The sequence below is a fragment of the Tachypleus tridentatus genome, chromosome 12, assembly GCF_004210375.1.
Source record: "Tachypleus tridentatus isolate NWPU-2018 chromosome 12, ASM421037v1, whole genome shotgun sequence".
NCBI classification, from domain to species: Eukaryota; Metazoa; Arthropoda; class Merostomata; order Xiphosura; family Limulidae; genus Tachypleus; species Tachypleus tridentatus.
The window spans coordinates 10,814,350-10,839,263 of record NC_134836.1 but is presented as its reverse complement, the minus strand read 5'-3'; the positions used below and the strand labels follow the sequence as shown (position 1 = coordinate 10,839,263).

Below are 24,914 nucleotides of genomic sequence, written 5' to 3'. Positions count from 1 at the left end.
GTGGAAGAAACTTATTGATGTTGATGAAGTATTGTTTTATTTTGTCTAATTCATCGTTAATTTTATTTGGTGACCATAGTTTTATGGCTGTGTTTATTTAGTTTCTGAGCATGTTGAGTTTTTGTTTTGTTTCATGTGCTGAGTCCCAAGGAATGTATAGTCCAGTATGGGTGATTTTTTGGATTTCTGTTTTAATTTGTGTGTCGGTTCTTGTAATTTTGAGGTTAAGAAATGATATTTGATTGCTTTCTTCCTGTTCACATGTGAAGTTAATGTTGGAATTATAGAGCTAATGTGATTGAAAAAATTAAGTGTGAGTTGTGTAGATATGAATCCCACAATCGTGTCATCTACATATCTGTACCAATATAGTGGTGGATGTAATGCTGTGTTAATTGTTTGTGTTTCAACTTGGGTCATAAAAATATTGGCTAGAACTGGCAATACTGGGTTGCCCATACTTAGGCCATTTGTTTGTATATAGTTGTGGTTGTTGAACATGAAGTTTGTCTTCATCGTGGTGAATTCTATGAGGGTTGCTGTTTGGTTGCTGAGAGTGTCTATTGATGGGTTAGCGTCTCGGATATAGAGTTCTAAGGCTATCTTGCAGGCTTTGGTGGTTGGGATTTCTGTAAAGAGAGATATGACATCAAAACTGACTCTTAAGGCTTTATGATTAAGTTAATTAAGGTTAGCTTTGATATTAAAAGAGTCTTTGACGAACGAGGTGGCTGATGTTACATATTTGGAGAATGCCCATGCTATGTATTTACCAATATTGTAATTAAACGATTCATATGTGGACATTATTGGTCGTAGCGGACAATTTGTTTTATGAGGTTTCGGGATGCCGTATATTTGTGGTGTGCGTGAGTCAATCTTGCTTAGGTAGGAATAAAGTGTTTTTGAAATTGTGTTGTTTTTTTCATTTTTGTAGTATTTTGTTTAGTTGCGTTTCGTGTGTATTGGTTTAATTTTTGTTCTTCATTTTTTGGATGTATTCATTCGTGTTCATTTTGACTATAGCGCTTCCTTTATCTGCTTTTAGAATTTTAATGTTTCTGTCTTGTTTTAGGTTTTTAATGGAATTAATGTCTCTTTTGTAAGGTTGTTTTTTAGTTTTCTGTCTTGTGAAATCATGTTGATGGTTTTGTGAGAACATTCTTTGAAAAACTTGTTTAAGAAGTTGTTTTTAGATGTTTTTGGAAAGTATAAATTTTTTATTTTTCCTGGGAAATTTGGCTGTTGGATGTCAATAGAATTGTCGAAGTTGTATTCTTTCTGTTGGTTATTTTTTTTGTTTTTGGTTTCTGAAGAAAGTATCACAAGTCTCCTGGCTAGGTCATCTAAACATGCTTTAATTTCTAAGGTTGGGATGTACCTAAGTGCTATTGCGAAGTTGAGTCCTTTGTTAAGTAGATGTATCTCGTCTGTGTTTAATTTTCGGTCGGATCTGTTAATTATGAGGTTAGTCAACGGTTTGTCGTGTTGGTGGCTTTTCTGTTGTTTACATCTTAGTTTCTCTAGTTTTTTGTTGTGGCAGATGTTTTTGTCCCTGTCTTTCCTTGTGTTGGTTTGGTTTATGTTTCGTTGTATAAGTCTGTAAATCTCTGGTTTAATGCAGCATGCCAGTTGATGGTTTAGGTTCATTTTTTGTTTTTGTAAGTCATGGAGTTCTTTGTATTTCCTGTTCAACATGGTTTCAAGTAGTTTTTCTGTAAATTTTGGATAATGTTGGTGCATTGATTAGAATTTTTTGATAGTTTTACCTTTACAATGTTAGAGGTTAATTGTTCCTTTCTACATTGTTGAATAAAGTAAATATCATTTCTTCTGTTGATAATTTTTTGGTTTAAGTTTCTTTATGATCGTATGAGCGTGTACTCTTAATATTGGTGTAATGTATGTTAGTTCAGACATAATGGTTACATAGATAAGCACAATTCATAAAGAAAACACAAAGACCTCTCGTACAATTACCGTGATAAAATGATAATCCGTGATGACGAGAAAGACCACTTGTAGAGAAAATTATATACGTAAAAAAACGGCTGGTATGGATAAAGAAAGCACTATGTAGAGGAACGAACAACGTTTCGACCTTCTTCGGTCATCGTCATGTTCACAACATCTAAGCACGCCCTCTACATTCCTACACTCAATTACACAACCGCCTTCAAACACATGGTCAGCTATCGGTTAGTTACCTCTTTCTTTCTTTGTGAACTTGACGATGACCGAAGAAGGTTGAAACTTGTTCGTTCCTCTACATAGAGCTTTCTTTATCCATACCAGCCGTTTTTACTTATATAATCTTCTATACATGTGGGTTTTCTCGTCATCACGGATTATATGAACCAAAGATTTTTTTCATATATGCTGCGTTGTTAAGTGGAATAACATATACACATTAGAAGGTACACATTTTAAACAAATCTCATAAATAATGTTATTATTGTGTTTGTTATGTAATTAAACATTAATGAAACAAGAACTTACTAAGCAGAGTATGGAGTTGTATTTGAACAAAAGCAGTGTAAAAGTATCGAATGATTGCAAAGGAAAAATATTACTGTATACATTTTTTTTTATATAAATACGTTGTCTTTCTGGAAAATCGCCGTTTTTAAGTACAATCTTGAAGAATTTCTCTTGATCGAACTCTTCATAAAACGACGTTATAAAATAGTGAATTTTTAAAATCCAAAAGTGTAAATATCAACTTTCGCTATGTGTTTAATTTTTAATTTCGTGTGTGTATATCTGCCTAATTCACATTTGTAAATCATCTGAACTCTACAATTATCGCCTTTCCTGCAGTGCTCTGAAACATCGAAAATGAATGGAGTTGTTGTTGTGACTATTAAGGCTTAATGCCGTAATATACAACGGATAAACGCATATTTAAGCTTTAGGCCTATTTGTAGACTTTTAATCACCTGTTTGGATTTCTTTAGATTTATTTGTTGTTGTATTTTGTTGTAATTTTGCGCAAAGCTACACGTAGGTTATCTGCGTTAGCAGTCCCGAATTTAGCAGTGTAAGACCAGAGGGAATGCAGTTAGTCATCACGACCCACCGCTAACTGTTGGGCTACTCTTTTACCAACGAATAGTGGGATTGACCAAAACTTTATAATACCTCCACGGTTGAAAGGGCGAGCATGTTTGTTGTGATAGGGAATTTGTTTAAAGATTTTATGGTACTGCGTTATTATAAGCCATGAAAATCTAAAGAGTTAATGTGTTTTATTGTCTGTTTGTTTATGTTACTAAAGTAATTTTATTTAAAGTTAATTTAAAGAAAACGTAGTAGTTTAACACTCGTAAAGAACAATGTAGTTAAAGTATTTCACTTTTGTACTCATACAAATGTAAAAGTATACAGTTAGCCATTAGGAATATTGGGTTTCCATTTGAGTTAGAATGTACAAATGCACAGAATGACTTACACATATCGTTTTTTTAATCATATAGATACAGTGGCGTGGCTGTGCTGTCCACTCCCTTTCCTTAACAAACAAAGACGAACGGATGGATAACATGAGTACTATACGATACAGATATAACAGACGGTGACGCGCCAATGGTGAACTGCTAGCACGAAGCTGCTACCTGGCACGTGATCAGAATGACTGATTGACTTTCTAATACTTTTTTAGGAGGGTAAAACATCGCATGCTGTTGACGTCAAAATTATTCCAGATTCTTTCTTAAAACTGAACTGTAACAAAAACTTTGTGAACATACGTTAGGTGTAAAGAAATGTTTGATCTGTTTGTGTGTATTTGAATATCGCTCAAAAGCTACATGAGGGCTATCTGCGCTATCCGTTCTTAATTTAACAGTGTGAGACCAGAGAGAAGGCAGTTACTCATCACCATTCACTGCTAACTTTATGACTACTATTTTACCAACGAATAGTGGGATTGACCATAATTTTATAACTCCCACACGGCTGATAGGGCTAGCATGTTTGGTGTGATGGGGACTTGAACCCGGTACCGTCATATTACAAGTTAAGCGCTTTAACAATCTGGTCATGCCAGGCTATGTTTGATCTGATCATAGAAATTTCTTGGGTTTTACCATGTTATGTTACGTATTATAATTTATTTCGGACGAGTCTACGATGTATTATATTCTGTACGTAACGTATTACTAATTCAAATAACCGGAAATTTGAATTTAGATGTTAATTAAATGTTAAAATGTATCAAATTTATGACATTTGCCAACAAGATTAATATACACAATTTTCTTTTTGTAATATAAATATATTTTAATATACAAACAAAAAACAGTACAATTTATAATAACGGTTATTATTAATAGTTAATACAAATGATGTTTTTTACAAGAGTTTTACAAAAAATAAAAAACAATGCTGAGTCTTATATCCGGTCTAGAACTGAATATTATATCGACGATCCAGGTCCATGACGAATAGATCAATTCTTAGTTGATATTGTCACACCTCACTTATGCTAGCTAGCTAGATTGACCTCACACCACTGGATTTTAATCAAAGAAGATATTTAATGTCCTCTTAGAAATTCTAACATCCTAAGTTAATTCACTTAAGTTTAATGAACTGTAATGTTGGAAATCTATAAACGTTCCAGGTCTAATTTTGTAGTTTTCCGATTAATAAGCATTAATCACATTTGTAGCTTCCGATGCCTATAACACACTGTCTGTAGCTGACCAATAATAATAATCTTCTGTTGTCTCTCGGCTTTTATACGAATCATCCGAGTTTCTCGAAGTTTCAACAATATTCAAGAACGCTAGCGCGTTTTCGTAAAACAATTATCTATGATTCTTTCTCTCAAGAATCTACAAATTTCGGAAACAAACGGGACTTGAACAATACACAATCAAGAATATATGTTATGTGTAAAAAAAGAAAACTATAACAAAACAAGAGTAGGTTTAAAAATAAATGTATAATGGAAAATCCGTTACATACCGTTTTATAAATATGCTGTTCCCAATATTAACTCTTCGACGCTTATTCACAGGTTTCAAAATTATAGGAATTACGAGGCGACGTTGTGTAAAAAATTGCACTGAATCTTATAACTTCAGAACGAAGATAAAAAAAATTACATATGTATCTTGAAATTTTTCTATTTCCCTACTTTTATTTTTTGTCTCTGTCTCTTTACGTCTATTTATGCATGTTTTTGTCTCTATTTATCACTCTCTACTTATCTGTTTTTAAATTATAACTAAACACATCAAATATAAAAATATGCCTCTTGGTCTTTATTTCCCTTCCTATAATTTGATTTTTCTCTGTCTTTACTCGTAATTTATTTACGATAATTAACTCTTATCTGTCTATCCGTATTCAGTTAGTTGAAGTAAGCCGTTAGTTCTGTTTTCTTCATTCGAAATTGGACTTTCAACTGCCTACGTCTTTGCGCGTGCTCTGGATGCAAGAGAAACGTATCGCAGCGCAATGCAGTGGAGGGTATTCTTTGAACAAGCACGATTGCTTCAATATTTCCCCAGCCAGAGAGAGTATACTGGTAACTGTGGAGGGAAACAGTTGTGGTATTTAGCTGATGAAGTAGTGGCCTCAAGTGGAACTGGATCTTTTCTAAGTGTCCAGGTAAGCCTCTCTTGGAACTGAAATGGGAATCCACCTGAAGAAAGTGTATAATTTTCTGAAACTAGAAATAGTAACTGTTCATTTCTATAACTGAAATTAGTCAGTAACATAAAGTACAACTTTGTTTTTTTCGGTACAAAAAACAGAAACGAGAAATTCTATAAGCCTGAAATGTTTACTCGCTTATAAAACATTCGCCCTGTTGATGCTTCTTTAGAAGAAGGAGAAACTTTCGTGATGTATGTGAAAACTTGTGGATCGTCAGCTGGAATGTTTCATTCTTCAAGTGTTTTATGTCTGACCACATAAGACGCTCCAAAAGATACCTCAAGTACTACTATCCATATTATCTTATCGACAAATCGTAAGTTGGTAAGTGGTTTTAAACTATCTTGCTCTGGAAAGGGAGAAACTAATATGATACGTATGTCCTTTTATTAACGAACAAGAGGGAATTCTCAACAGCCGCGGCACCTGAATTTCTTTTATGCAGGATTAGTGTAAAATAATCTGTAATAAATTCTCCACCTCCTTTTTATTAGCTATTTCTTTGTGTGCCAGCAATATCAACGTGAGGGGCGTATAAACCATATTTGATCTTATTACTCATCGGGATCTCTACCAGATTACTCTCAAATTAAAATTATTTTAGGAAAGATTAAATTAATCTGATACTTTGGGCGTGGTCAAATTCCTCAGCCGAAAAGGTTTGACTTCCTGAGTCCAACACTTTAATTTTATCAAGTTGGTCATGGGAAAAAGGAACTGTCTATACTTGAAAAAATACAAACAAAAAGTCAGACAGTTCTATGTGCCACTATGCCGCAGTTGAAAAACTACCCTACCCCATTTACTGTTGTCTATTTTCGGAATTATTAATAACCACAGGTATTGTTTAAAGTGACCCAAAACTAGAAGGAATAAGAGCCGTACATGCTTTCCTTTTGTATCCTGGATATTTTATGTGATATATAGCCTGAAGATATTACATATTGTGTACATCCCGAATGATAGACATTGTGTGAACACCTTTCACAATCCGACCATTCATAATTATACTTGTTATGAGGCATTTTGTTAGGCCTATCATATCTTTTAACACTCGAAAATTTCTGAATTAAGCGAAATATGTCGTCGGTGTTGGATATGACGAATATGACGTGTTTAAGTTGCTATACATTTATTCTTTTTTGTGTCACGCAAACCACTGACGGACTAGATTACGAATGTTACGTGAAAAAGTAATAGGCCTAATATAATGTCTTATGAGAAGTATAATTACGTTTGTTATATACTTTGAAGATATTACATCGCATATGCTGTAAGTACAGTACTTTTAATGTGTACCTAACAAGAAAGCTAGACCATCAACTCTTTTTTTTATGGAAAGATCTAAACCAGTCACCTTTTCTTCAAGAAAAGAACAGAAGCAACTGTCCTACTTCAATGGAAGTACCTGAAACTATCTTCTCTATTTTTATGGAAGGACCTAAACCAGCGTCTCTATTCGTATGGAAGGACCTGAACCAGCCTCTCTATTTGTATGTACATTTAATATGTATCCTAACGAGAAAGCTAGACCATCAACTCTTTCTTCATGGAAAGATCTAAACCAGTCACCTTTCCTTCAAGAAAAGAACAGAAGCAACTGTCCTACTTCAGTGGAAGGACCTGAACTATCTTCTCTATTTGTATGGAAAGATATGAACTAGCCTCTCTATATGTATGGAAGGACCTAAACCTACCTCTCGATTTGTATGGAAAAACCTGAACCATCCTCTATTTGTGTGAAAGAAATCCAAATTAACCTCACGATTTTGTGTGAAAGGACTTGAACCAGCCTCTATTTGCTTGAAAGAACATGAACCTGCATCTGTACCTGTATAGAAGGACCTATAAGAATAATTCTTCCTTGTAAATAAAAGAACCAGAAACACATCTTTATGAAAAGTGTAGATCCAGCAACTCTAAGCGGCATTGGAAATGAAAAAAAGTATCCAACGTCGTTTTAAGATTTTCATTCTAGAAACAAATAGAAACATCGATTAAAGTCTCAGCTCATGCTTACATTTGTTTAGTACGGGTTCAAACTGCCCTCTGTCGCGGGTAATGTTAAAATTTAAAATACAGAAGGATCTTTATTGTTGAATTTCGCGCAAAGTTACACGAGGGATACCTGCACTAGCTGTCCCTAATTTAGCTGTGTAAGACTAGAGGGAAGGCAGCTAGTCATCACCACCCACCGGCAACTCTTGGGATTGACTGTAACATTATAATGCTCCTATAGCTGAAATGACGAGCATGTTTGGTGTGATGGGGATTCGAACCCGCGACCCATGGATTACGACTCAAGGGCCTTAACTATCTGTCCATGTCAGGCCCGAGTACAGACGGAAACTTTCGAAATGTTAACATTCCGTAACTGCAAATTATGTAATCATTGGTTCTAATAAATGCGTGTTCAATGGTTTATAATGATAATTGCATTTAAATATAAACATTCTGTTTAAGTCCTCAAGATTACCTATCTCTTTACGGTATGATTAGGTGATAACACCTACTTCTCAACTTAAGCTCAAATATCAAATAATTCAGAAGTGTTGGTATTCTCTATAAGATTTGTTTTCAACTGGTTCATTAGGTGGAAAAGGAAGTTTTATAATAAATATTAAAGATATGATAATATGTATAAACATCAATACGTAAGACAGATAGTTCGTGTGCAAAAAAATTGTTACTGCACAATAATGTATTTGTAAAATTAATAAAATAGAAGTTAAAAACTTTAAAAAGTCTACATGTTTTGTTGAATATAATCTCACTTTCTTCAGATGATTAAACCATGAAGTAGTACGCATGAAGTTTCTTATGAAACTATGTACGTGTACACTCTTTTTATATTAGTTTTTAACAAAAAACATTTTCTAAGGATGAATCGGCTTTGATGGAGATAATTTAAAAATACTTAAAAAGGTATTGGAAAAAAAATGAAGTAAACCTAAGAAAATTCTTGGTTAAAAACAAAGTTTCATGAGAAACTTCGTGTGTTCTTCATGGTTTATTCTCCTCATGATGGTAAAATTATTTCCACTGAAACATTTACAGTATTTAAAGCCTTTTTTAACTTATATTTTATAAATAGATTATTGTGCAAGTAAAAGACGTTGATGTCTCTTTTGATTAATTTTATTTAAAACCTAAGAGCATCTTTCATACGGACGTTTCAGAATTTCCTTAAATTAGTTCATAATAATTGAACAACAAAAAAATTAGGTACTGAGCAAGTTTTTGTTCTGAATGCATATTATTTCACCAATAAAAGGATTTGGACATAAAGAAAAGTCTGAATGCTAACAAACCACACTCTAAGTCAGGCTGCCGAAAACAACATCAGTGTCAACTATTATTCTGTTCACTATTTTCAGAAATTTCACATGCGCTACAAATAGTAGTTTAGTTGAAATTATTCGGCCCTTTTCATTTATCATGATGGATTTTCTGTCGTCAGATGTTTTCATTCTGAAAACTCAAATTGTCATCTTGACTCTGCTATTTTTTTCTTGACTTCTATTGCTGTTTCTGTATATTTTGACTCTTGTCTTGGTTGGCATTTCTACCCGTTTGTGCATTTTTTTTGGTATGTACATCTTTCGTTTTATGGCTGGCTATTATTACACATTTTAGTTCTGCTTATGTTTCTCTTATTTAGTTGTTTGTACACATTTGAATTATTTAATTTAATCTAATATATTTCATTATTTAATTGTTTTTATATTATTCAAGTAATTTCTTTAATCTAATATATTTCATTATTTAATTGTTTTTACACTATTCAAGTAATTTCTTTAATCTAAAATATTTTGTTATTTAATTGTTTTTACACTATTCAAGTAATTTCTTTAATCTAATATATTTCATTATTTAGTTGTTTTTACACTATTCAAGTAATTTCTTTAGTCTAAAATATTTCATTATTTAATTGTTTTTACACTATTCAAGTAATTTCTTTAATCTAATATGTTTCATTATTTAATTGTTTTTACACTATTCAAGTAATTTCTTTAATCTAATATGTTTCATTATTTAATTGTTTTTACACTATTCAAGTAATTTCTTTAATCTAATATGTTTCATTATTTAATTGTTTTTACACTATTCAAGTAATTTCTTTAATCTAATATGTTTTATTATTTAATTGTTTTTACACTATTCAAGTAATTTCTTTAATCTAATATGTTTCATTATTTAATTGTTTTTACACTATTCAAGTAATTTCTTTAATCTAATATGTTTCGTTATTTAATTGTTTTTACACTATTCAAGTAATTTCTTTAATCTAATATATTTCGTTATTTAATTGTTTTTACACTATTCAAGTAATTTCTTTAATCTAAAATATTTCGTTATTTAATTGTTTTTACACTATTCAAGTAATTTCTTTAATCTAAAATATTTCGTTATTTAATTGTTTTTACACTATTCAAGTAATTTCTTTAATCTAAAATATTCTTTTACTCAGTTGTTTGTACACACTGAAGTTAGTCTCTTTAATGAAAGAAACTGTTATTTAATTATTTGTACACGTAGAGTTAATTTCTTTAATCTAAGATACTACATTATTTAGTTGTTTATACACTGTGGAGTTAATGTCTTTAATCCAATATACTCCATTATTTAGTTGTTTATGCACTGTGGAGTTAATGTCTTTAATCTAAGATACTCCGTTATTTAGCTGTTGGTACCTTGTGGATTTAGTTTCTACCCCAAGAGGTTGGTGTTTCACTCGAGTGTGGTCTGACAACTTTATTTTTGAATGTTTAAACTAAATTCGGACCACTTACTTTTTTCATTGTTTAAGGATATATATCGAGTGGTTTATTGCATTATAAAAGAACTGTTCATTGTAGATTTCGGGTCAGACTAAACTTCAAATGTGGCATCTTGTGAACCATGAGATTTAGACATTGGAACAAAACTTTTTTTTTATTGCAATTGAAATAATATTGTAAAACAACGTCGATATTTCATTTGTCTGCAGGTTCCTCGACCTGAGATTAAAGTTTTTCTGTACTTATAGGCTTTATCTGAAGGAAATGGTTGATTTATGATCGCTTTCTTTCTACATCGCACTTGGGTGGTTAAATTTTAAGAAGGTGATAGGGTTAAGACATTTTTTTCTCTGCAGTTTTAGGCTTGATTTGAAAAGACTGACCACTCGAAAAGTTTAGTGATATAATTTATTATCTGGTTTGTGATTTTGTCTCATCTTTTGTCTGGTCATCATATTTTTTATTTTTTTAAAGATTCAACTCGAATATGCTGATACTTCTTTTATAAGACCATTTAAAATAGCCTGATAATTTATCTTACTTTTCTTTTTTTATTTTTTCTGGACTTGTGTAATATTAATTTAAAATTAATAAAAAGGTTTTAGAAACAAGATAAACTTGAAACTACAGAATATACTCATAGTAATGTTGGTTATGAAAAACAAGTATTTAAAAGTGACAAACACTCTCAAAGATAACTTACGATCAGTTAAGAACACAAAACTATCGAGGTACTTTTTTGTTTAGGGATCTGCAGATGGGAAATGATTTAAACTTTGTCTTTGAAAAATAATATTTTGCCTAGAAATTTATAATAACTTCAATAAAGCAAGCCTCAATAAACGGTTTCATGTTTTTTTTTGTTCCTACGTCGTTCTTTTGTGACAAAACACAAACATTTCTCTTGTTATTCAAAGAAGGTATGAGAGAAATTTATAAACGTAGACTTCTAGCTTACAGTTTATCATATAATGTTGCAAAAGTGTGTTGCCTGAAAAGCTATATAAAAGAGAAATTGGACGGATAACCATAAATATAACAGTTCAAATAAACGGTCGGTGGGCTGAGCAGATAGCCCTTTGTGGCTTTGCTATACGAAAAACAAACACACACACACTCAAACAAACGGCGTTGTCAGTTACAAATTATTTTTACCCTCTTTTAGTGTCCACCGCTGGTACAGCGGTAAGTTTATAGATTTCAAATGCTAAAATCATGGGTTCGATTCCCCTCGGTGGACTCAGCAGATAGCACGCGGTGGTTTTGCTATAAGAAAGCACACACACATTTTGCTAATGGACAAAATGTGGCCTAATGTTTAGTATGCTCGAAGTATGAATCTGAGAGTTCATGGCTCGGAACTCGTTGTCTCCAAAACATTATAACAGTGATGGTCAAACTCTAGTTTTAGATCACAAATATTAGCGGTGAGTTTTATTGATTAACTGCCTTTATTTAGTTCAAAATTAGGGAAAGATATGTGTAGATAGTCCTTTGTCCAATTGATACATCATGAATAAACGATTTATGTTAGTAGGAGCAATTAGCCTAAACAGTTGAGAAACTTACTAACGTCTTTGAATCCCTATCACACCAAACATGCTCGCCTTTTCAGCCGTGAGGGCGTTATAATGTGACGGTCAATCCTACTATTCGTTGGTAAAAGAGTAGCCTAAGAGCTGGCAGTGGGTGGTGGTGACTAGCTGCCTTCCTTATAGTCTTACACTGCTAAATTAGGGATGTCTAGCACAGATAGCCCTCGTGCAGCTTTGCGGAAAATTAAAAAACAAACAAACAAATATGTTAGTAGGAGCAATTAGACTTAACAGTTGAGAAACCCACAAATTAATACTGTTGCTAGGTAAATATACAGTGGTACTTCGGTTCTCGAACTTAATCCGTTCCAGAAGGCTGTTCAAAAACCGAATCAATTTTTCCCATAAGAAATACTATAAATTAAATTAATCCGTTCCAGACCTCAAAAAATTACGCATTATGAAGCATTTTAAGTAAAAATATTGCTTATTTATACCTGTATAATAATACTTACATGCATAAAGTCAACCACAAAAACTATAAACACAATAAAAAAACAATAAATAAAAATTTAACTGCATTTTACCTGTACTGAGGAGAGCTGATGTCGTAAGTAAAGGTGGTGAGGAACGTGGAGAGTAGGAGGGTTATTATTGTTTGGATGGGGGAGTCACCTTCCATAAAAACGTCAGGTAACTCTCCTTCTGGGGTTCTTTCTTTTTTCTGTCGGCCCGGCATGGCCAAGCGTGTTAAGGTGTGCGATTTGTAATCTGAGGGTCGCGGGTTCGCATTCCCGTCGCGCCAAACATGCTCGCCCTTTCAGCTGTGGGGGCGTTATAATGTGACGGTCAATCCCACTATTCGTTGGTAAAAGAGTAGCTCAAGAGTTGGCAGTGGGTGGTGATGACTAGCTGCCTTCCCTCTAGTCTTACACTGCTAAATTAGGTGCTAGCACAGCTAGCACAGATAGCCCTCGAGTAGCTTTGTGTAAAATTAAAAACAAACAAACTCTTTTCTGTCTCTTTGCACCGTTACAACCTGCTTGAGACTCACTGGACCTATTTCTCACTAAAAACTTGTCTAATGAGGTTTGTTTCTGCCAGGCACCCTCCCCATGTCTCACCACACTATGTATGCCACTTCTCTTCCTAATTTTTTTAAACCACCCCCTACTAGCCTTAAAGGCATCACTTGTATCAGCACTCGTTCCAGGGTGATTTTCAAGAGGTCAGCATGCAACTGCTTTGCTTTCTCACAAATGATGGTCTCAGAAATGCTATCACCAGCTAATGTTTTTAGTTTACCCAAATCAACAACAGTTTTTCTACCTTTTCCATTGTTTGTGATCTTTGTTTTGTAAGCACTGTCACTCCTTTTGCAACATCAGCTCCTTTGATGACCTCTTTATTTTTCAATATGGTGCAGACTGTAGACTTCGCCATACCAAAATGTGTAGCAAGGTCAGCGAACACCAGTCTCATACTTCACTATGAGATTTTGTTTTCACCTCTATTTTGGCTCTAACAACTTTTCTTTTTGGTTTGCTGCTTTCATTATCCTTCTTTGACAACATGGTGGCTTATTTAATCAGAATATTTAGGAAAAAAAGAAAAACGAGAACGTTTACAGCAGATTTTAGCGGGGGTGTGGACTGAGCAACAGGTGTGGGTAAAATGTTTTGGGCAAGCTTGGCGTGGGCCGAAAATGGTCGAAGGGTCGTTCGGGTCATCAGTCGGGTTATATCGGGGATTCGGGCCACGACAGCTTGGTTCGGGAACAGAGTTTATGTTCGACAACCGAGACTTTTTTTTCAAACAATATGTTCGAAAACCGAATTGTTCGAGAAGTGAGTCGTCGAGAACCGAGGTACCACTGTATTAATATTTCATGCTGTTTTTCTACTTATATTTCATTTGCTTATTTTATTTATGTAAACAATTTATAAATATTAAAGTTATACTTTAAACACCGAAAGGTACTTAAATTTAACAAATATTTGTATATACGCTTTATTTTTTGTGAACAATGTTTATATTTACCTCACATTGTTTGCTAGAATGTTACATTGTACTTTGTATTTTATTAACTTGGTGATATTTTTCCATATGTTGCATTGTGTCTCTCTATGTTACTTATATATTTTATTATGCATGCGATATGTTTATATAGATATAAACTTGTTACCTTGTTATACTGACTGTCTGTTGACAAATATGTTTTTGTCCTCGTATTGATATAGTGTTTATAAATATGTTATTTGTTAAGTTTTTCATATTGTTTTTATACAAGTTAAACTTAAATTATACTAATCAGTGATGTCGAGAAAACCCACTTGTAGAGAAATTTATATGCAAAAACGGCTCGTTTGGGTTGAGAAAATATTTTACGTAGAAGAGCGAACAATGTTTCGACCATCTTCGGTCATCATCAGGTTCACAAAGAAACAAAAAAAAATGACGAAGAAGGTCAAAATGTTGTTCGCTCTTCTACGTAAAATATTTTCTCCACCCAAACGAGCCGTTTTTTGCATATATAAATTATACTGTTCATCTACAAGTCTTCTTACTCGTCATACCGTCTACGAATTATTTTACATGTTGTATTGTGTTCTTTTCTTCTACACGTACTCGCTGGAAAGTGATGAAACTGCAGATTGTGCTGTACTGTAATAGACAGGTGCTTCTTCTTTTACCCTGACTAAAAGTTCGTGGGCGTGGCAGAACTATCGGTAGATTGAGTTTATTCATCATTATACAAACAGCTGTACCAAGTTCCACGCGCATTTTTAGTGTTTTTCTCACGTACATATTCTATTACTTCAATCAAACTATCTTTGGTAACCTTGCGATATTGCTTGTTTTACATACACACGTATTTTACAGGAATCTGTAATTTGTTATTCCTGTATATGAGTTTCCTTTTATTTTACTCTTATGCGAGTCTATCGATTACATTTTTTATGACATCTATCATTGTTTTGTGTTAGTCATAAGGAATGGAATAGTGAAAACGAGTTCAGGCACATGTATCCAAGCCTAATAACTTCACGGTGATACTAACAGTTAAATACCCAATAAGAGTCTTACAGTTTGTTGTTTACCACTGGTAATTAATAATAAGGATTTAGAACTAGGTTTCGTTTCTTGCAGCATATTACTTTCTTCATTTGCCTCTCTCTTGGTTTGTTCGTTGTCTCTTGCACTTTCCGGCTTTCTTTTTTCTTTCTTTCATTGAAATGCTGTCTTTTACATTGCTGTTTCAAACCGATATCTGATCAATTATCTTGTGCATGAATCAAATTACAACTGGTCAAGTCTTGTGTATAAACCAACCTACAAATAGTCAAATGTGCAAGAACCAAATTACAAATGACCAGGGCTTGTGCATGAACCAACCCACAACTGGTCAAATCTTATGTGTGAACCAACCTAAAACTGGTCAAGCGTCTTGTGCATGAACCAACCTACAAATAGTTATTTGTCCTATGCATGAATCAAATTACAACTTGTTATATGTTTTGTGCATGATTCAACCTACAAATGGTTTTATGCTCTGTTGTTGAACTAAACCACAAATGGTTATGTGTTCTGTGCACGAACCGATCTTCAGCTTGTTATGAACCACATACACGAATCAACTTACAACTGGTTCTGTGTTGTGTGTACGAACCAGCTTACAGTTGTTTGTGTATCCTGTTACGTATTATAAGGTTTCCGATTCATGTTTTGTACATTACGTATTACTATTTCAAATAACCAGAAACTGTTATTTGAATTTAGTAGTTGATTAAATGTTTATGTCTATTAAATTTATGTTATTTACCAACAAGATTGATACACACAATTTTCTTTTTTAATACAAATATATTTTAATATACAAAGAAAAAAAATCAATACAATTTATAATAACGGTTATTACTAGTACTTATTACAAATGATGGTTTATACAAAAGAGTTTACAAATTTACAGATAGTACTGAGTCTTATATCCGGTCTAGAACTTAATTTTTTATCGACGATCCAGGTCCACGACGACCAACTTAATTCGGAGTTGATTTTGTTATACATCGCCTAAGTTAACGATGTCTTTCTTGGCTAGTCTCACGCCAGTTAGAACCTCACTTCTTTCCGAAAAAGATAGTTAATGTTCTCCAAGAAATTATAATGTCCAAAGTAACTCACTGAAGTCAAACGGTTTGTAATATTTGAAATCTATAAACGTTCCTGGTCAAATTCTGTAGTTTTCCGATTAATAGGCGTTAATCATAGTTACAGCTTTTTAAGCCTATAGCACACTAATTGTAGCTGACAAGTAATAATAATACTCTTTGTCTCTTGGCGAGTCAGTTTTTATGTACCAATCACACTCGTTTCTAGAATGTTCAACAATATTCTTGCACGCTTTCGTAAAACAAATATTGTTGATTTTTACACTCAAAAACTTTCTGCAAATTTCGAGAATAGGCGGGACTTGCGCAATACACAGTCAAGAATATAGGTCACATGCAAAAAAGAAAAACTATACAGTAACAAGCGCAGGCACTAAAATAAATGTACAACGGTAAATTGTCACAATTCTATGCATGAACCAATCTACAACTGGTTATGTGTCCTATGCAGTATGACAGAATTTCTCTCATTATCAGGACGAAAGGAGACAACAGTATAGGAATGGTAGCAAACCATAGGTTTCTGAATAACTCTTTCTCATTACGTGCTTTACAAGTACATGGTGGAAAAAAACCCACAAAAATACACAGAGGACAAAAGGTAGTGACATGAAGTTTTTTTTAAACTCATCACGACTTTCAGTCTACTTACCCAAAGAAGAAATGAAAGTAAGAGATCAAAGGCTCGCGAATGTTCTTACTTAAAAAAGACACTGAATGTAAGCACGTAACAATGTATTAAACCGGTTTTGTGTGAAACAAGGTTTTGTATTTCAAATTGAATTAATCAAACGAACCCTTCAGACCCACGTAACTAATGGTTTAAGAGGAAGACGGATTTTCAATGTCATACTGGGGTAATATAAAGCCAGGGTGAGAGCTGTTAGTTCCGTGGAGTTTAAAATATCAATTTATAAACATGTTGCAAAGAACAAAATAAAATAAAAAACCATTAGAAACACAATGTTTCGATAAGAATTATCGGTAATTACTTTTTGTTTACTTAATTTTAGCTGGGTTTAAGTATTAAAGTGTTACAGAACTTTAAAGTAAAATAAATATATCATGTTATTAATATCAACCAATGAAAAATACAACAACAACAACAACAACAAACGAACAGGTAAACCAGTAAAATTAAAGTTATGGAAGGGGGCCAGGCTCTTCTAAAAACAACGTGTTAAAATTGTGATAAGAAAAGTTTTGTTTATTTCGGTTGAATATAAACATAATATACGATGAATAGGTTTGATAACACGAGTTGAAGTACTGTTTTTGAACAATATTAAAACTGAAAATTTTAACAACCTACTTTATAGGGACAACCTTCTTCTCTTTCGATCTTCTTTAATAACTTAATTTCACATGAAGACCGAAGATTGGTTAATTTGATTTAAAACAAAGTTACACTGGACTATTTTCTGTGTCCGCCGCGAGAATCGAACCTAGAATTATAACGTTGTAAGTTCGTAGACTTGTCGCTGTACCAACTTAATCAGGCCCGGTATGGCCAAGCGTGTTAAGGCCTTCAACTCGTAATCTGTGGGTCGCAGGCTCGAATCCCCGTCACTCCAAACATGCTCGCCCTTTCAGCCGTCGGGGCGTTATAATGTGACGGTTAATCCCACTATTCATTGGTAAAAGAGTAGCCCAAGAGTTGGCGGTGGGTGGTGATGACTAGCTGCCTTCCCTCTAGTCTTACACTGCTAAATTAGGGAAGGCTAGCACAGATAGCCCTCGAGTAGCTTTGTGCGAAATTCAAACAACCAACTTAATTTTATATTTCTAATTCAGGCTTTTAGTTATGTACCAGAGCTAACCCTACGGATAGAAGGAATATGGTAAAGCCAAGGGTAGAATAAAAGTATCTGTTTTCCAACAATGAAAATATATGATAAAATTGTTTGACAAACTATTTTGTAATAACGAATATATAGGGGAGGAGCGGAAAAGAACAAAACAATCTATTGCCCTGAATATATAACGTTATCTAAATCAGTACAGATAAGCTTGTAATTATAAACAAATCAGAACTAAAAAATAAACGTAAATCACTATGTATTATTCGACTTATCAACTATCATTCAGTTATACCAGTTTCGGGGAATTTTACCCTTCATCGGTAATCCGTAATAAATCTGTTTGGCTAATGAATAATTCAGACCAATAAATTAGCATCATCAATGGTAGAGATGTTTCATGTTATATAAGTGTAGAATCACTGTGACTAGTAGAAGACCATACATACACTTAACATATTTTCCGGACCTAAGTTTTATAAGGGTAAAACTATTATATGTTATTTTCACATATTAAACATTGAAAGAACGAAGATTCACCTGACCATTTATTTGAGACTTAATAGTATAGTTTTGAGCATACATTTCGCGAGAAAAGACGGTTCTTTCTTAAACTGTGTTTTTTTACGATCGATATGTAAGTTGAATCTTTCCCGTGTAAGAAAGATAATGATGGAATCACGCGACCATGCTTCACATTTACTGTATTTTTGTTTTCAGGAATAATGAGTTAGACAAACAAAACTAATAAAATATTTTTTTATATCTCAACTTGTACAGCGGTAAGTCTACGGATTTACAACGTTAAAATCAGGAGTTCGATTCCCCTCGATGGGCTCAGCAGATAGCCCAATGTGGCTTTGCTTTGAGAAAAAATACACACAAATACTCAATATCTCAACGTCAGACACAGATGTCGTTAGAAGAGAAGAACATTGTACTGAAATTTTGTTTATTAAGTATACGTGATAAGTAAGGAGATGTGTTGTTACACGTTAGAAACTAAACGATTATAACGTAATGGAACTGTTAGAGATTTGTTTGTTAAGTAAGGGAAGTGCGTCGTTGTTAAACATTAGAAACTAGATAATTATAACGTAATGGAACTGTTAGAGATTTGTTTGTTAAGTAAGGGAAGTGCGTCGTTGTTAAACATTAGAAACTAGATAATTATAACGTAATGGAACTGTTAGAGATTTGTTTGTTAAGTAAGGGAAGTGCGTCGTTGTTAAACGTTAGAAACTAGATTATTATAATGTAACGGAAATGTTAGAGATTTGTTCATTAAACGCACCCGTTATGTGTCGTTGTTAAACTTTAAAAATTAGATGATTATAATATAATAATACTGTTAGAAATTTGTTTGTTAAGCAGGGGAAGTATTAGTTGTTAAATATTAGAAACTAGACGATTATAATGTAATGGGACTGTTAGAGATTTGTTTGTTAAATAAGGAAAGTGTGTCGTTGTTAAACATTAGAAATTCGATTATTACAATGTAGTGGAACTGTTGGAGATTTGTTTGTCAAGTGCACGTGTTAAGTTTGGGAAAGTGTATCATTGTTGAACATTAGAAACTAGATCCTCAAACCGACAGAATAAACTGTACGATTGACTTGAAGAATATGTGAATTATTGAGTTTTCAGGTGGGACAGCTATACGTTTACGGACTCACTACCGACTAAACTTCAGGACTGGGTTCTTTATGGTGCACACAGCAGACAGACCCACGTGTCTTTCTTTAAAATATGGGTCAGTTACGAGAAACTGGAGTTTATCGATAATACATGAGAAAGGTTACAGATATGACTGTATGTGTGTATTTAACTACATAGTTTTATATATGACGTTTCTAAGGAAATCTAAAAAATCATTTAATGCAGATAGACATGGCTATTTAACAAGTTAATTCCATAAGAACCATAAATGTCGCGTGTTCCACTTTTCGTTATTGTAAATATACAAGTATTCTAGTTCTAAACTTTCACCACAACAAATCCTTCTTTATACGTTCAGTAACATTACGGTAACCCGTTCGTAAAACATATAATAACATTACAATAATTCATTCTTTATACATTTAGTAACATTACAATATCCTATTTTTATCCGTTGAGCAACATTACAATAACCTGTTGTACATTTTGTGTAAGTTCTGTATATCGTGTATGTTGTATTTTTGTGTATACTGTGCACGTTGAATTTATTATGTATTTTGCATATATTTGTATATGTTGTATTTATTGTATGTCTGCATGTATTTGTTATATGTTTTCATATAATAATGGATATTTCCCATATGTTTCCTAAACTTGTCAGACTTCTAAGTTACTGTGTTACTTGGTCTTTATGGATTTTAGAATCTTTAAAATTCCCTATAAACATATAAAGTAAGGGTTTGACTCAGAGGTCCATGTTGCCTTGTCACCAATGAGGCCTTTTTTATGTAATATCGTTAGTTATAGTTTCCACGCGTGTTCAGACATTCTTCTCTCTGTAAATTATACTCTCCAATCAATGTAGTACGATCGAAACCTACCAATACTTGTACGAAAAACAGACGAATACTGAAAGGAAACATAATATGCCGGTGAACAAAACAGACAAACTTTCAGCGTGCGAAATACTTGGCGAACGTTAGAAGACTCGAAAACATTTCAGTAAAAGCTTTTAAAAACATTAAGAGTGTGTGTTTTTCGTATAGCAAAGCCACAAAGGGCTATCTGCTCAGCCCACCGACGGGAATCGAACCCATCATTTTAGCGTTGTAAATCCGGAGACATACCGCTGTACTAGCGGGGGGCCCAAAATATTAAGAAAGTGTTGAACTGTAGAAGGGTGTAGAAATGTAGGAGCAGTTTTAGTTTCATCCTGTGTCTAGATTCTACGCTCAATCGAGATGGAAAGAGACAGCCATAACTTAACCTTCTGACCAAAGCGTTGATTGTAGTGGATACAGAGAGTATAATGTCACGTTCTATATCACAGTGTGTTTGAACTTTGGAAATGTACATTTCTATTCCAAAAGTACGAAATTTTAGGATACGATAATTATTGGTACTAAAAACATACTTAATCATATCAAAAACACTTGTCATGTATTTATATTACCAATAAATAATAATATAATAAATAATACAATTTTAGAATACTGCGTGACTTGTTAGAACTCACAGAAATTATGTGGGATTTTTACGTAATGATACATAATTCTGAAAAACAAACTTACATTTTAATTTCTTCGATGTTTCGTTATTATAATAATATCACAAAAGTGGAATTGTTTGAATTTTTATTTCTTACACAAGAGGTAATAGAATGAAAATTAGGATTTTTCCCCACTTATTGTTTAATGTCTTGGAAGTAATATAATGTATTTCCTTTAGAGCATATTATCAAAATGTAATTATGAAAGTTTTCCACGAATTGTTCACCACCATTTTATGGAATCTTTAGGGACGAATTAACATTATTCCATATTTTGCTCATTTCACGCGACTCGTACTGGATCATGTGACGAGGTTTAAAAATTACTTTAGCGCAAACTCTTAAATTCAGTGCTAGCAGGTTCGTAATAAAACGTTCTTGGATATACTCAAAAATACATACAGACATTTATTTTTCTAGTTATCTTCCTATAATACTATTGCACGTAAAAGCATATTAGATAATACAGTTTATACTATCTGGTGTAAAAAAAATCTTTCAATTTATATTCAACAAGAGTGCTACACAATAGTTACACGAGTATTAATTCACAAGCCAGGATGTTCTCCTGTACAAAGTAACAGTTTTTAGATCAGGATGTTCTCCTGCACGAAGTAGCAATTCTCTGGTAAGACTATTCTCCGTTACAAAGTGGAAGTTCTCAGGTCAGGATTTTCTCCTGTATAAAGTAGCAGTCCTGAGATCAGGATGCTCTCCTGTACAAGGTAGTAATCCTCAAATCAGGATGTCTTCATCTATAAAGTAGTAGTCCCCAGGTCATGATTTGTCCCTGTACAAAGTAGCAGTCCTCAGGTCGGGATGTTCTCCTCTACAAAGTAGTAAGGATCAGGATGTCTTCATCTATAAAGTAGTAGTCCTCTAGGTTAGGTTTTTCCCTGTTCAAAGTAGCAATCCTGAGGTCAGGATGTTCTCTTCTGTAAAGTAGCAGTCCTATAAATGTTATGCTCCAGCAAGCGATGAAATAAGTCATAATTTGTATAGATATTTTTATCCATCTGGGGAGTCATATTATTTGTTACTTCTCTCTAGTTCTTACAAACTATACAATATTCTCATTATTTGTCATATTTTTACAGTTTTATGAACGCCCATTGTTTGTTTGAAATGATGTTTATGATATAAACATTATTTTACAGTTTTATGAAACCCAGTGTTTGTTTGCTATGATGTTTATGATATAAACATTATTGTACAGTTTTATGAAACCCAGTGTTTGTTTGTTATGATGTTTATGATATAAATATTATTTTCTGCATAAATTGGCTCTTCGAGTGAGATGCTCATTATAATTTAGCTTTAGAATATGAAAAGTATTATTAATTTTAATATCTGTGGAGACGTGAGTGAAAGAGGGACACTTCTGTTTTGTTTAAAACAAGACAACAAACGAGTCTGTTGCTGGAACAAATCCCAGTTTGTGCTTATTTTCCGCTTAGTAAATTAGTTTTAAAGCCGCTTCTACTCTAACAAATTATTTATAGTTGAATGGCTTCATTTGGAAAACCTCGAGTACGAAACGTAACCGAATAACTTAACTTAATTAAAAGGCGGAAGGCATGTTGTAGGGTCTGACACAGATTCATTTTAACGTAAGAAAGGAATGTGTGTTCATTATTTGATGTCCCTCGCTAGTACAGCGGTATTTACAACGCTAAAATCAGGGATTCGATTCTCCTCGGTGGGCTCAGCAGATAGCCCAATGTGGCTTTGCTATAAGAAAACACACTCATTATTTGGTGAGAATAAAAACAGATTGTCAGTTCTGTATAGCAATATTGTGTCGTCCTACTGTATAGTGATTTGATACAATCATCTTTAACTCGATAAATTTATTGGATAAAGAAGCAAGGAAATAAGTGAACTTTCTAGCGTAAAAACCGAAATCAAATTTGTAGCTTAATAATTTTAAACTCAACTCTAAACGATAATCAATTAAGTTTGCATTAGGGAGTTTTAATGTCTTGCTTTTTTTTTCTTCCTCTGCGACTACACAGGCATAACTTAGTAGAATACATTGTCCAGACATTTTCATTTTCTGAATCAAAGTTAATAACTTTTATGGGAAAATAAACTTCTGCGAATCAAATGAAAGAGTCTGAATTACCGAAACTCTAAAAACGTAAGAGTGAAATCAAACTTAGCTGCTATATAATATTTTCAAAGTTTATAATGTGAATTCACCCACTGTTACCTGTGGCTTTACAAAATTTCTTGGCGGTGTGTTTAACTTTTATTTGTATTCTAGTTATATATGTGAACGTTCTTACTGTGTTTTAGTTGGTTGTGTGAAAGTTTTGATTGTATTTTATCCAGTTTTGTGAGCGTTTATGATTGTGTTTTTACCTAGTTTTGTGAACGTTCTGACTGTTTTGCAGCTTGTTTTGCTAACGTTCTGACTATGCTTTACTTATTTTTGTGAACTTTCTGACTTTGTTTTAGCTAGTTTTGTGAGCGTTTATGATTGTGTTTTTACCTAGTTTTGTGAACGTTCTGACTGTTTTGCAGCTTGTTTTGCTAACGTTCTGACTATGCTTTACTTATTTTTGTGAACTTTCTGACTTTGTTTTAGCTAGTTTTGTGCTCATTTTTACTGTATTTTTAGTTATATTTGTTAACGTTTTGACTGTTAAAACTGTTTTTGTGAATGTTTTGACTTTATTTTAGCTAGTTTTGTGAATGTTTTGATTATGATTTAGCAAGTTTTGTGAATGTTTTGACTTTATTTTAGCTAGTTTTGTGAATGTTTTGATTATGATTTAGCAAGTTTTGTGAATGTTTGGTCTATGCTTTTTAGCTAGTTTTGTGAATGTTCTGGCTATGTTTGAGTTAGTTTTGTGAACGTTTTGATTGCGTTTTTAGCACGTTTTGTGAACATCTTGACTGTATTATAGCCACTTTTAGGAACGTTCTGACTGTGTTTTAGCTAGTTTTACGAATGTTTTGATTGTGTATTTTAGCTATATTTGTGAACGTTTTGACTGTTATAACTGGTTTTGTGAACGTTTTTACTATGACTTAGCTAGTTTTATGAAACTTTAAGTGCGATATTGCATTTTTCCCAAACTACCTATTGCACTTCATGTACTTTAACAGCTTCTGTCAATAATAAGTTTGTTTATATGTAATACTAATTCCTCACACTTTTAGGATTAGCAGTTATATTAAAGGCGGATATTTCCAAGTTGTGTCCTGATGGAACAGACATACATATAATTACATTATATTACGTTTAAGCGTGAAGCTGCATAATGGGATATCTAGCCTCTATTCACAGATGAGATCAAACACGTTTTAGAGTTGTACGCCTTTAAACTTATTGCTGCTCTACTGGGGGGGGGGAGATATTTCCAAATTTCAGAGGAATTTGAGGTAACATATTTACGAACACGGGTGTGTGTTTTGTTACTAACGGTGCTGTTAATCATCAGTATCGTTTTATATAGTTATTTCATCCTCTATGGTTCTTAACATGGTATTAGTTACTGTACTATCGTTAGGGTTAGCTATATAGTTCTGTTTATTTAACAACGATAAGCACGTATTTTATTTTCGAATATGTAAGTTTAACACTTTATGTTTTACACTTTAAATATTTATATAGCGTACTTTCATACATTAGTTTAATCTACAATCAATATACAGGCCTTTTTTTAACGTATATAATGCAAACTATAGACATTTGGCCTGTATCTCGTACTGACTGACGATTTGTGAGACAGTTAAAGTGTACGAAA

The 24,914-nt window shown here is 33.2% G+C and overlaps 1 protein-coding gene across 5 annotated transcripts in view; it reads left to right on the top strand.

The window, feature by feature from the left end:
• The first annotated feature begins 5,427 nt into the window (after window positions 1-5,427).
• LOC143235380 (alpha-catulin-like) overlaps window positions 5,428-24,914 on the top strand; it is a 59,083-nt gene continuing 39,596 nt past the window's right edge. The window contains exons 1-2 of one of the 5 annotated variants that reach the window (XM_076473486.1): window positions 5,430-5,619; window positions 5,837-5,991. The gene's annotated coding sequence lies outside the window, so the exon portion shown is untranslated. Of the gene's footprint in view, window positions 5,996-24,914 lie in introns of all 5 variants that reach the window. The other 4 variants (XM_076473487.1, XM_076473484.1, XM_076473485.1 and 1 more) reach the window with 4 other exon arrangements.